We start from the raw sequence: 18,461 nt of genomic DNA on the forward strand, positions 1-18,461 counted from the left end.
CTAAACGTGAGGAAATAAATCGACGTGTTATCAAATCTGCTGCTCAGCGGGGAAGTCTGTCCCCTGGTGCTGCTCAGCTCTCAGGACGGAAGGACTAAATTTCCTTCTGCCTCTCGGGCACCATCTGGAAGTCTCTGGCAAAGAGGGGAAACAGCTTTCTCTGATTAATTTTTCAGACCGTACTGAGATAAAACTGATGTTTGTCTCCCTTGTGTCGTGTCCTTCTGCTGTCCGTCGGTCCGATTGCCACGGCTGCCAGGCGGCACCGGCACCCGTGCCATGCCATTAACCAGAACCAAACCACTCCCCAAAACGACTAGCATGGAAGGCAGATGTGTTTGGGTAAAGGTGGGATCATGGCCTGAGAGTTCACAAGCTGACCATATTCCTTCTCTAATAATAAAATTTATAAAATAAAACAGGATTTCTTGCATCATGCAGAAAATTTTCTGCGGGAGCTTTTTTCATATTTGAATCTAGAAAATCAAACTGCTGTACAAAACCAGATTAATGTATATGAGAGTCTATGAGAAATAATCAAAGCATTAAATTAAATGAGGGCTGACATGGTTTATTTTTCGAATATTTCAATCAATATTACTTTAATAACTGCAATATGGAGTTAATCAACCATTCATTTGGTGCAAAATTGTGGTTTTGATTATTATCCTGTAGAAATAAACTCTGAATATGAGTGAGCTCTGATCTAAGGGATAACATGCTACAAGGCAGCTGGTGTTATTCCAGCTGTCTTCGTCATGCATGAAATACAGTAAAGCTATGACAAACTGCTTTTCTATCAGAAAATGCAGTAAATAACCTGCAAGATGCCTTTTTTAGTAGAAATTATATTGAGCTTTCAGTGGTCAATCAGCTTTAAAATAACTCAAGCTCAAATCAATACTTAACGGCTTTTGTTTGTTTGTTTGGTTTGGGGAGGATTTCTAAGGCTCAAGGTGTTTTGTGCCCCAAACTCTTTCTTGATCAGGTACCATGAGACCAACCTTGGCAGGTCAAATATAGGTCATAAAAATCACCAGTAAGGTTGTATCTTTAGCACATGATTTTGCTATCACATGCCAAGTTTTCAACAAGAACAGAGCTGTAGGCTTTCTTTTGGAGTCCTATTGCAGGAACTAGCAGTTGCAACCAGATTTCTTTACTATTTTTCTTGTGGAAAAAGACAGAAAAGATTTCTGTCTGTTAAAGCTGCCAGCTAGGCTGCACTCAGTTCCAGCAATGCCTGGTCCATCTTGAGGCAATTACGGCAAATTGTCTGTGTGGGACCTCCTTCTTTGAACTTCTCTTCTGACTTGTAAACTTCAAATTCCCTCCCAGGGACCTGCAGGGAAAGCTATGTCACAACTCAGTCTGACTACTCAAGCCTGCACAGACAGCTGAGAATTATTGTTATTAAGCATCCCAGCGTGCTGACCTATTCTTGGAAATATGACTGTCATCTAAATAAGAACCCATCTGGGATAAAAAAAAAAAAAAAACCAAAACTAATAAGCATTCCTATATCTCCTTGACTTTTCAGAGTTCTTTAAACCCTAGCCACTTTAGCTGCTAGAGTGTTAATAGCAGAAATTAGCTAATAGTTCAGTCACCTGCCTCTGCTGTTCAGTATTTCATGTCCATGTGTTTACAGGTAGTCAAAGGTCTACAGGGCTTTCCAACCCAAATGTCGCAGCCTGATGTGTAGACCTGCTAGCACTGTCTGCTGTATCCATTGGAAGCTAGATGGTACCTAAATGTGTACCAGGAAACTAGGGAATGCACTTGGCTGGCAACAAGCCTTCCTTGGATGCTAGTCAGGCTCTAAAGGAAAAATTCAAGCATCAGGAAATGCTAGGCTAAAGACAGCTTAGGGAGTGAGAACTTGCTGCTTTCCTCCTGTGCAGTTTTCCTTCTATGAAAATCCTGTCTTCTTTGGTGGGTGGGATGCTCTGCTCTGAGCAGCCCCGCCTGTCCCTGAGCTACCCAGAAAACACATCGTGGTTTAAGTTCACTATTTTAGCACAAGCACAGGTGCTTTTCTGCACTACTTGCCCTTGAGCTGCTTTGACTGGCAAGCCACAGCACACCCTGCACATGCCTCAGCCTTTGCTGTGGTTGTGCTGCCAAGGCATCTCGTGGGCTCCCAGCACTGAAGGCTGACTGACCCAGACTGCAAACCAAGCACGTGCCTCCATGGGAAGTGCCTCCCACTGAAAACACACGGCTATGCAGCTTTGAACATGACACAGGCAAATGGACCAGCTATACCTCTGAAAACAACCCTACAGAGGGTTCCTCAAGATGTCTTCACCTGTGCCACAGAACGGAATCACACGTGAACCTCTCTGTCCTGGCCCAGTCCTGTTGTTTCATATAAACTTCTGTACCCAATAAATGAGGGCTGAGCAAGGCAGCACATTGGTTACTGACAAGGCTTACATTTAGCAGAGAGAAAAAATGAAAAGGGTACAAATATTTTATTTCTCTATCCTTCTTAATATTCCATGCTTAGAAAGACATTTTGAGAAGCTTGGTAATGCTCAAGTTTAATTTTTCTTCATTCTAGAATTATAATTCTCATTTATTTTTTAAATTTTCCCTATATAAAAGAATTTTATCTTTTGCATGAGACCAACCAGTGAAAATGTCCTAGCTCATTGTCAAGGGCAAAAGTATTTGTGTATCAATAATATAAACAACTACAACTCTTTGTTAATCTTGCCTCTTTAATAAGTAGTAAATGTAAAAAAATATCTCAGGGAGTTTGTTTGTATTGTGCAAACTTTTTCAGGTACCATTGTAATTTTCTGTGTTACATTTAAGAACAAATAACCTCCAATAATAATTTTTTACCTGTCTGTTATTTTTAGTTTCATAATAATGCTTAGAGTCTGCAAGCCTAAACAGGAGCTGTTCAAATACACAGGGATATATACACTTATTACTTACAAGGCAAAAAACATAAAAATAAAAATTCAGACATAATACAGGCTATGCAAATTCCCATAACTTCTGACTCACAATGTAAGTATTGGAGTATGGTCAAGGGACTGTTTGCTAAACCACATTTCTTCCTCATGGCAAGTATATAAAATATAATAAAAATAGCAGGAAAATAGATTATTTTTACATTTTCCCAGATTCATTACCAGATTCACTGGGAGAGGCACAGTATGATAACATAAGACCTGGCTTATATTTTACAACTGTAATACAGAGAGGTGCAGAGGAGAAGCATATACAATGCACACAAAATTCTTTCAAGATTTCCATTCACAAAACTATCCTGTGCTGCAGGATCAAGTCTATGACAAGATAAAATTTCATACTATGGATAGTCTGAGAAATGTAATTACATTTCTGTGTATAGCATAAGATGCAGGATATAATAATCCTGTACCAATTATAAAAATAAGTAACTATAGATATGAATATGTGGTTTCAGGTAAGGTAATGCAATGTAAACTAATATAATAAATAATATAACTAATATAAATAAGTAATATAATAACTATGACACAGCATCCAGAATAGTATTTCATAGCATATTTTGAAAGATAGGCAAGGCTTTTGAAAATACTTCTTAGTTCTGTCCTTTGTACCATGCCATAACCTAGCAAAGGCTTCCAGCTCCAGATAGGATCAGGACATGGCATTGATATGCACAACAATGTGATAATCTCTGAAACAGATAGTATGCTGGAATGTTTAACTTTCTTTTCTTTATTTTTTTTTTCTTTTAATGTATGTGTCTGTAATTTATTCACATGCAGGAGTGTACAAGCACCATGAAAATGGGAACGTCATACAATTCCATATATATTTTTACTTGGGAAAGGACTTTTTTTCTCTGCAGAAATTAGACAGATCTACAGAGCATAGGAATTAATCATGAATCTCTTATCTGCAGAAAAATTTTACCTTTAGTCCCATCAACTGCTCATCCCATTGCAGTTGTGTGATAAGTCACCCTCCCACTGGGGAAACACAGGCAAGGAACATTATGTTATTCAGTGATGACTTAGGAGGCTGACAGCACCTAATGTTGCAGAAAGTGGCTGTTCTCCAACCCACTCCTTCCCACCTGCAGGGCTACGGAGACAGGAGAGCAGCACACCAGAGCTGTGGGAAGGGTCATGCTTGCTGCACTGACAGACTCTCCTGTCAACACCCTCTGTTCCCAAAAGCAACAGGGAGCATTTAGCCAGTGACTAGACAAGTCTATTTTTAGTAAATTTTTATGCTATATATTCTATTCCTGTCACTACAGAGTACTCATGCAAATGAATGTAGGGCTGCTGCTGTTACAAAGCTGCAATTTCCTGGACTGCATTAATTTTACTACAGTAGATTATGACAGACAGAAATTATAATGGTAAAGAAGTCTTCATTTACACAAAGGGAGACGTCTTCTGTTATTTGTAACTTGAATTGCAGTTCTTGTAAAGCTTATTCGTGTTATCATCTTTTCCTGATTGCACGTCTGTCATTTCTTTTACAGTATTGGTGCTATTTCCAGTTAACCTTATTTTTAGAATAATGGAGGAATTTTGAGTCTCAATTAAGAAGCAGTTCACGCTGGAAAATATAATCCTTATTGGCAGGAAAATTGTTTATGGGTTTTAAATTCCTTTACATTCCAGCTCCATCTCTATGTGTTGTCATAACCGTTAAGCACTTTCTTGGTCGTCTTGAAGACACCAGCTACTTTCAAAAATCTTTATTTAATATATTAACCTCTTCTTAATCACATTACATATACTCAAGATTCTTGCCTTTGTTATTTGTCAGAGATTTATACCCAATAAGTATTATATTATTATTAAATATCTATATCATATCTAAATATGTAGATCTTTCTTCTGTAAAATCATTCAATTTGTTTACTAATGTCAGTCAAATGGTATTTGAAGAACTTTTAATTCCTTTTTTTTACTTTATTTTCTATTATTGAATGGATTAATATTACAGAGATAATTTGGTAGTTTTAAATTTGTTGGACAGTTTTAAATGCTAGCATCATATACATTTTAAATTTGATTTCTAATTTTTAGTTCTGAGGGGCAGTTTGAAGGGAACACGGAAAATATTGTCCTATGCTTTTATTTGAGCTCTTTTTTTTTCAGTTTCCAGTGGAGTTACTTTTTAGCTAGAAACACCTCTGAGTCTTTGGTCATGAAACCAGCCAATATCAGGCTCAGTCCACACCTGGATAAGATGCATTGAAGAAAAGCAGGTAAAGATCTAAAGTAAGTTGTGGTGCTTCACTAGACAGCACCTTTTGCTTTCAGGAAGAACAGAGCTGCTGTACCCTCCTGGCACCTGGTGGACACTCAGTATAAAGAAGGAAGCTCCAAATTCAAGTGAAGGTTACAGCAGCTTTTGATCACGAGCTATCCCATGACACATATCATAAGAATAGCAGAATCTTGGTCAAACTCCAGTTTGGATAATTAAGCATCTGACTTGAATTCCCTTTGCCATTTCAGTCTCAATGAGCAGCCTTCTTTGATTTCAACTGGAACTCATTTCATGCAACATGTTCCATTTCAGGAATAGATGAAGTGATAAACATACAGTTCATGATTTTTCCAGGACAATAGGAAAGAATAAGAAGGCCCATCACTCTAGTTATTTTATGTGAGCACCAATCTCTATTTCAGCTAAGTAGCATCCTTGATGATAATCCTTAGTAGATTTATGACAACACTGTCAATGGTGTAAATGCAAAGACTGTTCCACACAGATATGGATGGTGTGGATTGAAGTGGCACAGTGCTCCTTTCTAAATGTAGCTGCATTTGTTAACATAGTACACAGAGTGTTTGTAGGAGGGACACAAAGATGGTGAGGAGTCAGGCAGGGAAGCTGCATGAGGACCAGCTGAGGTCCCTTGGTCTGTTTGGCCTGGAGAAGAGGAGACTGAGGGGAGACCTCATTCCAGTCTGCAACTTCCTTGTGAGGGGAAGAGGTGGGGCAGGCACTGATCTCTTCTCTCATGACCAAGACCCAAGGGAGCAGCATCAATATGTCTCACGGGACGTTTAGGTTACACATTAGGAAAAAGTTCTTTACACAGAGGGTGGCTGAGCACTGGAACAGGCTCCCCATGGACGTGGTCACAGCACCAAGCCTGATGGAGTTCAAGGAGCATTTAGAAAATGCTCTCAGGCACATGGTGTGACTCTTGGTGCTGTCCTGTTCAGGTCCAGGAGCTGGACATCAATGATTCTTGTGGATCTCTTCTAACTTGGCATATTCTGTGATTCTATGATTTTATTAAATGTGATCAAGAGCAGCCATACTGATCTTTGAATCACCAGCACTTTGGAAGTAAACATTTGATATGAGACCACAGGAGTGAAAATCCTGGTAATGGCCTGTCTCCAAGGTAAGCTTTTCTACTGGGAGCTGCCAAGAAAGATGTTGCTTTAGAAAGAATGTGCAGATGTCAGAAGTCTGAATGAAATTCATGAAGTGTTGGGTGCCTTGAACTCAGCTCCACTATGGCTTGGGGTTCTGCAAGGCTTCTGTGAGTTAGAAAAGCTCCACATAACCAGATGGGAAAGAAAAGAGTTTGAGGCAGAATGAGTTTACTCTAGATACCCAGAAATTGACTGTTTGCATGTTCCATCTAAATATTGGCTGTACCTGCAGTGGATACTTTTCATAAAGAAATAATTTAGTTTTACAGATATGGAGTGTAATTGTGTGCCTCTCAGCATGGAATGCAAGAGTGGCAACAGCAAGTCTAATCACAACCACCAATAAAGATGAATTTGTAATTAGCCACAAAACATTGTAGCACTGAGAAACCAGACAAATTAGAGGGCTGGAGGGTATTCAGCTACTGGAAAGCTGAATTTTCTGCTATAAGAATAGAAAAAAACAGAACTTTTTTTTTTTTTTTTTTTGCCTGTATCTTGCTTTTAACTAGATTTTATCAGTAAAGAGAAAAGTAGAAACAAATATTATTCTCCCATTGATAGAAAAGATGTGGGAACCATACAAGTAGTTATTGTGAGCTTCATCAGAAGAGTATTACAGATTTTTGATACAATATCCCAATATCCCTCTGAGAAAGGTTAAAACAGAACCACAATTTTCTTATCCTTATCAACTGATTAATTTTAAGACTGTCAGGAAAACATGCAGGTCCTGTAACAAGGAGAAAGAAACCAAAATAGTGCAATTAAGGTAGCAAATTAATAGAAAAAATGCCTTTACTACTACTACAAACAAGTTTAAAACCCATGGAGTTGAAAAAGGTGCAATGAAATGAGTGTATTTTGTGCCATTGCAGTATCTTTATAAATAGATTTCCTAATGAAGAGCAAATAAATATTAATTCTGCACACTGTTTGCACATAATGCTTGAAGTAGGATTCCGGTGATCTTTTTATCTGGGGAAAAGAAATGAGACTTAGTTGCTCCACTGGATCTCTGCAAATTCTATTTTGATGTGCACCAGTTTTGTGAGCCAATGACAAATTATTTTTTCTGATCTTTGTATCAGGTTACTCACTTAAGTTATAATATTTTGCTCTCTCCTTGTAGAGCTGGAAGACCTTTCATTGTGCTCATAATTCAATGTGCATATAGCAGTTTGGATAGATTCCACTTCCCTTATTTCCTGCAGGCAGCTGTTACAATTCCAGCTCTGCCTTCCTTCTACAACCCCTCCCAGGTGACCTGCTGTGTCATTTGGGGTCCCTAGTATGATCACAAAAAGTGATCCCTAGTATGGTCCCTATTATAGATCACAAAAAACCCAAATAACGTCTGTAAGAAATTTATCACATCAATGTTCTTTGATGTGTACTTGTTATTTCACAGTAATCTAAATCTTTGGGCACATTGCTGTAATGGATGACAAAGCAAGAATTAACACAATTCTTCAACATATTTTTGAGGAATATATATTGGAAATTGAAGAGTTGGAAGTACAAAGGCACTGGTATAGGATTTCCAGGGAAATGGAAAATTCAGTTCTGCCACATAGTCAAGCTCTAAAAGCAGCTTTCTTTCCTTCTAAAAAAAGAAAAAAACAAAACCAAACAACAACCAAAAATTGACTCAGAAGGAATAGCACCATTTGTTTCTGTAAGCATCGCTTGCTTGTAAGTATGGAAAATTATTTTTGTGAACTGCTTAGAAAGATGAATGGAAATACACATCAGCTTTGGGGTTTTGTTGCTTTGAAGAAACTGATGGATTTTCTCTTTTCTTCTACATTATACACTGCAAAGGTATAGAAAGTCCTGTCTGGTTGCTTAATAATAGGTTCTATCAATCTGGAGATAAAAATGCATGAAGCACTTTGAGAGAAGGATGGAATGATGGCTGATGTTAAGTACCAAGTCTGGTTTGAAATGTTAGAAGTAGTGCTTTTGTACCTACAGCCCTGTAGTTATAATGTACAGCTTATTCTTTCTTCATTTACTGTAAAGGCTGTATCCTTTACATGTTCTACACCTCTTCAAATAATTCTATTTTCTCATTTCAAATCAATTGTTGTCTTACTCCATCTCATCCTTCTTAATAACTCATTTGTAAATCACTCCATGTGAAGAAAGTCTGTTGTCAAACTCAACCACTTAATCTGCTCATTGTTTGTAAATGTTGAAGCTAGTGTGATAATTTTCTTTGGAGTGTAAGCAGCAATGTCTCTATCAATCAGAATATTTATGGGGCTCACTCACTTTGGGATTGCACTGCAGAATTTTGGAGTTTGCCCATCTGTTTTGTTAATCACTTTTAACCATTTCATTGCCTCAGTACTCAAATTTACTACTCCAAGTCCTTACCCTGGTTTACCTCTAGCTTTGTCCTCCTCTCTGGTTTCTCGCTCAGTTTACCCCAGTTTTCTCTTGCAGCCTTGCTTCTCGCCAGAGATATCTCCTAACTCCACCTATCTATGATAGATGTCAATGATTCTTTGCCTCCTTCTCTGACTACTCCTAGTTCCATTGTTCATCCCCCAATCTTACAATTCATAAGATCACAAAATAGTTTGTGTCGGAAAGGACCTTTAAAAGCCATATAGTCGAACCCCCTGCAATGAGCAGGGACACAGTCCACTAGAACAGGTTGCTCAGGGTCTTGTCCAACCTGACCTTGGGATGGGTCATCTACCACCTCTCTGAGCAACTTGTTCTAGTGTTTTAACACCCTCAAATTCCTCTCCCTTTGTCAAACATGCTTTCTCCAGTTACCTCTAAAATTTTCTCTGTTGGGTCCAGACATTCCTTCCTCTAGTCAAAGCCATATCTCTCACCAACAATTGCCTCTACAGTTCCTTTCAGAACTGTCAGTCAGTTTTCCCTTTCCTTTCCCTGTGCCAGGTCACCAGACTCCTTTTCTGAATCTTCTGCTTGTCTTTTCCTCATCCTTAGTGCACTCAGGCAAATTCCTTTCTTTCCCTGCCCCAGGGTACCCAGAGATGAGAACACTAGAGCTGGGCTCCAGTACCCAGCCCTATGGAGAGTACTGGCAGTCCAGGATTGGGATTAGAGGATAGGCCTAGATTGGTACTTCATTCCTGGCCAGAAGGTTCTCTGACACAGACAAATACTTTTGGTTGAGCTGTGACAGAGATTTTGTATGCTAGAAATTATGGAGAGACTTCGTATGCTGAAAAATTATACAAAGGTATAACTGTATTTTATTGATATAAGAATTTATAATGCACAAGTCACAGTGTAAGTACTAAGTCATATATTTGTGTTGAAGTCTATGTACAAGTAAAATGCAATTTTAGCTATGAATGCTATTCTGAGAGTCTCAGAGATTGCACCAAATGTCCTGTTACTCATTTTAGCAGTTTAAAGAGTACCTAGGGTTCCTCTTGTCTTTTCTTTCATTATCATGAGATATGGGAAGATTACCTGCCAAAAAACAGTCTGCTTAACATGTGGCACTCTCTTTCCTTGTTTTACACAATAAGATGAGCTATAGTTGGCAACTCCACAATATAGAAAGTAAATAAAGAGCATGGTGAAAATAAAAGAGCATAGTGAAAATGATAGAAGCTTCAAGAGGTTTAGCAGAACTGGGATTATTGGCCAAGATTCTTTCCAGGACTACACCAGCAAAATGTGATGATATTCAGTGCTAACCCTGTGAAACCCAACTGACAGTGTCTGCTGAATGCATTAAGGAACAGTACTTACATACTGAAAACCCCAAATGCCCAATTTTAAATATTTTTCCTACCTGAAAAGCAGTGTGAAGAGCTGCAGCTGGTTTTTTTCATTTTGCTTATTGTTTCTGAGCATCTAGAATGCATTCAAGTCACCTCTTGTCAAGCAAAGATCACGTCTTAGTCATATAGCCAAGAAAACGTTTTAAAAATCCAGACTTGTGGGTTTTTATGAAATGTCACAATCCTAGCTTGCTAAGATTTAAAAAAAAGCAGAACACTGCAAAGCTCACAATACATCTGCTGAGGTTGGCAAAAAGATTCTAGCACTAACAGACACATTTCTCAAAAGCAATCTTCACAGAAATCAAAGACATCTCCAGGTAACAGCCACAGTTTCTCTGCATCCCAGCATTAGTAAGACAACTGAGTGAGTGACCCTGAATCTATTTTCATTAACAGAAACCTAAGATATTTTTTACAACTTCTGATTTTACAAATAGAAAAGATGAATACATTGGTCTTTGTAAGCTCAAAAATATCAAATCCAGAAATAAGCCCCACTATTTTGTTTAACTGATGACTCATTACAGATTTTGTTAAGTGATTTTATATACATTACATCTTGACTCTTGTCAGACTTGTTTTGAAAAATTGCTAGAAAAGTATCACAGATGAGAGATCTCAGCTGCAGATGTCCTGCTGCAAAAACCTGATAGCACTGTTTCCAGCAAATTTAAACAAACAATAGGAAATTCTCAGCTAGTTCATTTACTGATATAAGTGAACTTTCAGAAAGTAGTACATATACCATGCTGGGAGATTTTAGGAGCCTAACAGCACTTGCCATATTGAGGTCTATGTTCTGTGGAGGCTTCACTGCAAGGTCATGTATAGTCCTTTATTCATATAGATTAACTGCAAACCTTACTGCCAGCCAATTTTAGGGCATAAAGAAAAGGAGAGTTTAACTACTTTTGCTTCAGTATCTGGGCTCAGGTGACGCAGATTCGCTGATTATATAGCACATAAATGAGAAAACTCTCAACAAAACCTTAGCCAAACAACAGAGCCATTCCAACAGTTTAATGTATAGCTGTAACCAGCCTATAATTCACTTTAATGCTCTGCAAGAAACATCTTGTAGATAATAGGGGGGATTGAGGTACATGCTGATGTAAAAGCAGTAAGATAGCTTCTTTGCTTGACCAATGTTTTATATCATTTAGCTGAGTAAGATTTGGGTAGCCTTTACTGCTGTCATGAAAACTGTCTGCCAAACAGCTTATTGGCTTTGCAACTGAAGAAATAAAATCAAGATTTTTGGAGAGAACAGAAGTAGTGGGGGAGTTCCACCCCATCTTACTTGTAAATGAACATCCAACCTTCCTGAAGTTCAGATGTTACTAAATACTGTAACACCACTGAGAGAACGATACTAGAAAGGATGTCAAAGTGCAGTACTTTTAATAGCCATGCATACTTTCCTCCCCAGAAAACAAATATGAAAGAAAGCGAACACAGCAGCTGGTTAATTCACTGTCCAAATCAGCTGATATCACAGGTATGAAGTTACTGGCTTCAGTGACTTACTTGACAATATTCAGCCACATTACATTTAATTCTGAAAGTTTCCATTTTGTCAGTGTATAAAACAGACTGTGCTTAGTACAGAGCCTCTTAAGCTATCATTGACTTCAATGGGAGGCTCAAATTCCTACAGTATGGATTAATGAAGTAATAAATTTTAAAGATAGCTATTTTATTTACAAAAAAATTAAAGATGGCTATTTTATTTACAATAAAATAGCCATCTTTAATTTTAATACCAGAAAGGGCCATTATGGCAATCCACTCAGACTGCTTTGAATTCTGAAAGTCAGTAAATGCTGTTTGCATGAAGTCTGTAACTTTGACCTAACTTCCATAGGAAGTATTTCAGTTTTGATTTAAAGACTTGTGTGACATGAAACCTATCGGACCCTAGATAAAGTGCTTCACAGCTGGTAACCTCAGATTTCAGTTATCTTTTTTTTCTTGTTTCAACTTCTAACCATTAAGTTTCATTACAACTTTATCTGTTAAACCACCCTTTCTACTCAGGAACTAGATAAGCTGAGCTTACATGCAGGAAGGCTCAAGCTAGGTGCTGTAAGACTGTCAGAGAGGAAAACCAGAATATGTGGAAAGGAAAATGCTGATGAGCTGGCAGATCAAGAGGCCCCTGAGGAATGAGGGACCCTGGTGCAAGCAGGCAAGGAACAAGCAGGAACAGGGAAGGCCCTGGAGCAGGGACAGGCACAGGCAGGGGGAGAAGGGGGCACACATGCTGCCCTGGCAGTCCCACAGAGATGTCGCGACTTCAAGTCCCTGTGATGGCAGTTTCCCCAAATTCAGATGATTTTTCCTTTTACAAGAGGATTTCTGATCAGCCAGCAGCCTTTGGTCTCCACCCCCTAGGCTATACTCACACTTGGCGATACCGGAGAGTGTCATTTTCTCAGGTCTCAGCAAATGCCTCCTCCTGCTGCTTGGTTGATCCTCTCTAGCTCAGCTGCTGCTTCCCTTTGATAGGCTCAAAGCAGTTGTCTCCATAAGTTGTGATGTGGTTTTTTTCAAGCAGTAATTTGATATCAGTTAGTTTATAATACTGGGTCCTCTGTTGTCAGTATTTTCAAGGCCTTTGCCGTTATCCCACATTAAACTCGAGTTCGTAACAGCCGTCTTGGCACAAAGCTTTAGTTCCCAGGACAGGCTCTCACCACAGGCTGATAATAAGCACTGCAGGCCAGAACTGGGGCATTGAGCCTGTGGTCTGCTGCTTACAATGGAAGTGCACTTCTTAATAGCTTTCATTTATTCCAGGTTTCATGTCAGCAGAGGAAACTCATCATTAGCTGGCTGTGCAGCATGACCTGCCCAGCATTTATGGTACTGCTGTTCTCAAACTTGTACTCCCTCATACTTAGTGTGCACTAAAATCTCCACTCCTGTGTCAATTTGAGTTCAGTAATATTAAGTGTTGCTCAAATGAGGCTAGCTTTAATCAGCTCAGCACTGTCCATTTGGTGACTTGAGGTATCTATTATTCTATGTTCTTTTGAGTTAGTCCTAAAGATATGGCAGAAGCCTGGACTAAAAACAGTGATCACTGCAGACTTCACTGGATCCCTGTAGTGACTACCCTTTGACTGGGGATAGTTCTCCTAGAGGCAAGAAACCTCAGCTACCTTTTTTTTTCCCTGAAAGATTTAAGGCTGGAGTCTCCTAAAACACAGGAGAGCTCAGCCTGTGTGAATGACAGAGTGTGTCATATGTCTGAACATCTAACTATAGTGTCTTATATGGTAAAAGGAGGATTTTTTTTATTATATTTTTTTTTTTTTTTTTTTTTTTTTACTATGCTGTGATTTCTAATATTCTGAAAAAAACCCTGGAAATTTAGAAAGTTATATGTTAAAGAAACTCTCCCATCTGACCATTCTGATGGCAATCTAGGAGTCTCACTTGCATCACTCCAAATTTTAATGCTGGGACAGAAGCTCCTTTGCAGCAAGTAGATCCAGTGACCTAACAGGTTTGACTCCCTGCACACCCCACACTCAGACCTAAGTTTCCTGCATCAGCTTGACCCCAGGTTTCCCATAGCAGAGTCCCAGATGTCCTGTGCCTTTCAAGTAATTGAATTGTGATGCAGCAACTCAGAGAGCCTCTGGGGGCTCTGCAAGCATCTGGGGAAGAGCTCCCAAGGAAAAGATGACTGGGGTTTTATACCCTCATAGTCTGTGCACCTGTGCTTCAAGCACCTCTTGATCCAGTGGTGGTTTTGGTCTGGGATCTTCTCATTGTTCACTAGGTCCTGCAGAGTCTCTGTGTGATGCCCATCCCTGCCTGGCTGGTGTTGCAGATCCACATGCCCTTTGTCAGGCAAAAGGTCAGGGCTCCTTCATGGCTCCTTGCTTGTGGTTCCAGCCATCCAGTGAGCACATCACACACCAAGCAATCTGAACTGGGTGTATTGCTCAACAGTCCTCCTGCTAATGTACTGAAAGGAAAAAGAAAAAACTCTCGAGGCGTTTAACCACTGCCTTTACATACAGGATTATTGCAAGTGAAAAACATAACAAAATTAAGGCTACCAAGATTACCAGAGGGCAGAATATAAATTCATAGATTCCTGTGCACAAATACTCAAATTATTACAAATACAAAATCACAAAGGATTCTCAGAAGTCTTTTACTCATCAACTGATTGGTTGCCCACTCTTCATTTGATGTGAGAATTGTGCATCCAGTTTTCCTTACCTAAAACTTAAACAGCAAAACTTGAAACAGCAAAATAAGAACATAGTAGGAAAGTATATGGCCTTCTCATTTTGGTGCTAACTTAGATTTTCTAGAGAATAACTTAAAACTTCATCTCCAGGCTATATACTACATACCTGTATTTCAGATGGCATGTGCTGATACAATTGAGCATACTCTTTTCTGTTCTTACATGCTCTTTTTGAATCTACAAAATACACTGTGTCAACAGTACATTTTGAAGGCAAACAAAGGTTGACTTCCTTCATCTATTGGGATGCTGAAAAAGCTAGCTGTTAAATTATTTACAATAAAATAGCCATCTTTAAGTGGTATTTACAAAAGTATAGTCAAGGGGCCTAGCACCACTGGGTGATGGGTCACTGCATGTTGGTTAATCACCCACAAATCCTGCACAAGTACTCAGGGTCTCCATCTAACCTATTCTGGTTTACAGGCAATATAGGAATGTTATATATAGACACATGTTTTAAAATTCCTCTATATAAGTCTTGGTCTATCTGGTTTTGGACACTTTTCCCAGCTTTCAGAGGACTAGGATATTGTCTCACAGAGGGTGGCATGTCTGCCTTAGTTTTAATGCACATGGATGGTTCCCCACCTGTAGTGGTCTTAGTCCAGAACTCTAATAATACAGCTTTCAATATTTCTAGTATCTTTTGTTCATTTTTGAAGCTCTCATTAATCACACTCAGTGCCATTATTAAATCCATTCCTTCTGGTGACACATGCAATTCTGTATCTAAGGCCTGTGGAAGGTCTCTCCCTAACAAGCACACTGAGAAATCTTTTACTAATACAAATCTTCCCAGCACACTCTTATGTCCAATTATTCATAATATAGGTTTACTTAAATTTTTCCCTGCCTAGTGGCTCCATGTATGAATACTTTTTCTGCTATTGACCCTCTTGGGGCAAAGTTTAAGAGGGCTCCTGTATCTACTAGAAATTCAACAATGACACCCAATCCCCACATACTATATGTCCCTGCTGATGTGGGTGTACTCCACAAATTGTACATTTCTAATTGTATGACTTCCTCAAATTCAGTAGAATTGCTGACCTCTAGTCATTGTGACAATCTATCCTTGCACAACTACTCTCCCACTTGGTTGAAAAGGCCATTCTCTTTGCCTATGTCCTAAATTTCTACAATAGTAACACTCCATTTCCACATTCCTTTTCTGTCTCTTTCTGCTTTCTGGTTTAGGTCTAATTGTATTTGGTCTTTTTCTCTTCCATTTTCTCCCCTGGAGATTTCCTGTCATGGCAATAGCCATCAGATTTTCCACTTTCTCCAGTTTCCCTTTTCTCCTCTACTTGCTTTGCCCTCTGTTTTTTCTTTCTCCCATCACACACAAATACAGCAACACCTGAATTGTCTGTAGTTTTACTCCCTGCCACCCTGGCATTTGCTCCTTAAATTACTTTTGGCTGTCTGGTGCTGCCTGACCTACAAAGACACTAATTGTAAGTGTACCATTAAAGTTTTGTGAAGCCATTGTTTTAATGCACATGGATGGTTCCCCACCTGTAGTGATCTTAGTCCAGAACTCTAATAATACAGCTTTCAATATTTCTAGTATCTTTTGTTCATTTTTGAAGCTCTCAGTAATCACACTCAGTGCCATTATTAAATCCATTCCTTCTGGTGACACATGCAATTCTGTCATTCTAGCAAAACCCGTTGGAGGCAGCCCCAAGAATCTCTAGGATTTTTGTCCATTCTCTGTCTGCATTCCATTATTTTAGTCTAGTTAACCTTTCATTCCCCATGATCATATTGCTTCAACCAGGTTTTGCTAGAAACCTGGTTGAAGCAATACGCAGGCCTGTCCTCTGGGGTATTATCATTCCAATTCGGGTCATTCACTGACCAGGGATTCCTGCTTCCTTCTGCTTGCAGTGCCAGTTCTGCTTTGCTATTACTTACTTTTCCCCTTTCACCTGGCCAGAACCATTCTTTCAAAAGCACCTGCATGCGCCCCCAGCTTGGGTTATTTCCAGCACTTATATTACAGCTGAGCACATTTCTTGCTACCTTCCCTCAGCCTTGGCATCTCACTTCCATATAATGCCAAATGACTCGGGCTCCACTGGTGTTTGGTGAACAGCTGGAGCAGCCGCACAGGAGAAAAGTTAGATGGTGTTGAAGGAGTATTTAATGAGCAGGGCAGTGCCGAGGCAGAAAGAGCGCCGGCATTCCTGCTTTGGAGATGAATCCCCGCGATCCGGCAGGGCGGTGCCGATGTAGGCAGAACGCCAGGATTCCTGCTTTGAGGCTCAGCCCCTGCCGCCGCCCTGTCACCGTCGGTTCGGCTTCCCTCTGCCACTTCTCATCCGTGCACAGCTGTTCCAAACATAACAATAATCCATGTGATCTGGGAATCCATTTTCCAGACATTGCCGCAGGAAAGTTAACTAGTGTAGATCAAAAAGTGCCTTGTGATGGCCAGTGTTCTGCCACTGAGGTACCATTACAGGTTACAGCCGGGAATGCTCCTGGCACAGTTGCTGCCTGCTCTTCGAATAACAGCAGAGCGCCACAAGTGCTGCTCACCTCCAAGTGATTTAATCGTGGTGCAGCTGGGGGCCTCTGGGGAAGGACACTCCCAAAAAAGATCACTGGAGTTTTATTCCCTCACAGTCTGTGCGCTCACTCTTCTCGCAGCTCTTGGTCCAGTGGTGAGTTTTGGTCTGGGGTCTCCTCGTCCCGCAGAGCCTTGCGGTGACCGGCCACCCCCCGGCCGGTGTTGCCCCCTGCCCATTCTCACTCGCTGCCGGGGTCCCCAGCCACTTTCCCCAGCCAAGCCACACCAAGATAGCTGCAAGGGGTGTTTTTCAAACAGTATAAACCGGTATTCTACTTTTAAATATACAGTATATTCAATATGTACTAAATGTAATAATATTCATATATAGATAAATGTGGGGACAAATATATGCCATAGACAAACTGATATAGAGCACATATATGTTAGTCAAACCAAATACAACACGGATTTGTCTCTGGATTAGCAGAATATTTAAAAGGCCACCCTAGTACTTTCCAGTGCTACACTGTTTTCCTTGCTAAAAGCCAATTGTCTCTTTTCTGTTTTCCTAACAGATCTGTGATATCTTTTATTCTAACAACATGTGAGTAACAGGAGGAAGTAAAATAAAATTATACTTTCAGGTATGGATATATGAATCAGAAATGATACAACATAATTAGAATTATGTTTAGAATTCAACGTAATTCTAAAGGGGATCTAAAAATAAGTGGTTCTATACAGCAAGGGACTTTCACATATCATGTTATGATTTTGTTTTAGACTCATGTCCCTTCTTTACACTTGGCACTGTACTTCATAGAATCTCAGGATTGTCTAGGTTGGGAAAGATGTGTATGATGTCCAGCTCTTAACCCAGCGCTGCCAAGTCCATCACCAAATCATGTCTCTAAGAAACATATTTACTGTTTTTTAAATATTTCCAGGGAGGTACTCTTGTAGACATTCTGTTCATAAAAATGTAAAATGAGTAACAGCAATGACATTAAGAGTCAAGACTATGTCATCTGGCAGTTCCATTAGCAGTTTTTGATCAGTTTGAGTAATTTTAAGAACCATTAAAATATTAACTTTCATAGGCTATATTTTGTCCATATCAACCAAATGTTCCAGTGTTGGTGCCTGCACCGAACAGAAAAGCATCTCACTATGCAACAATTTGTAGTTCTCACTTTGGGATGCTGATTTGATCCCAAACGCGAAGTCCGGCTTTTTACTGTAACAAAAATGTTTCACTTTCTGAGGAGTAATTTCACAATGGTGAGGAGACACAAGCACCGCACCGTTGAAAAGTTACCTTTATTCGTGAGCCTTTCTAGTGTTTTTCAGCTTCATGAGAAAAACCAGCACACTGCGTATTTTGCACAAAATGAACACGTTAAATATTTTGTTTTTCCTTAATGCGATAAACTGCGTAAAACCCCTAACCGATTCCCTTC

The sequence above is a fragment of the Taeniopygia guttata genome, chromosome 2 (assembly GCF_048771995.1).
Source record: "Taeniopygia guttata chromosome 2, bTaeGut7.mat, whole genome shotgun sequence".
NCBI lineage: Eukaryota > Metazoa > Chordata > Aves > Passeriformes > Estrildidae > Taeniopygia > Taeniopygia guttata.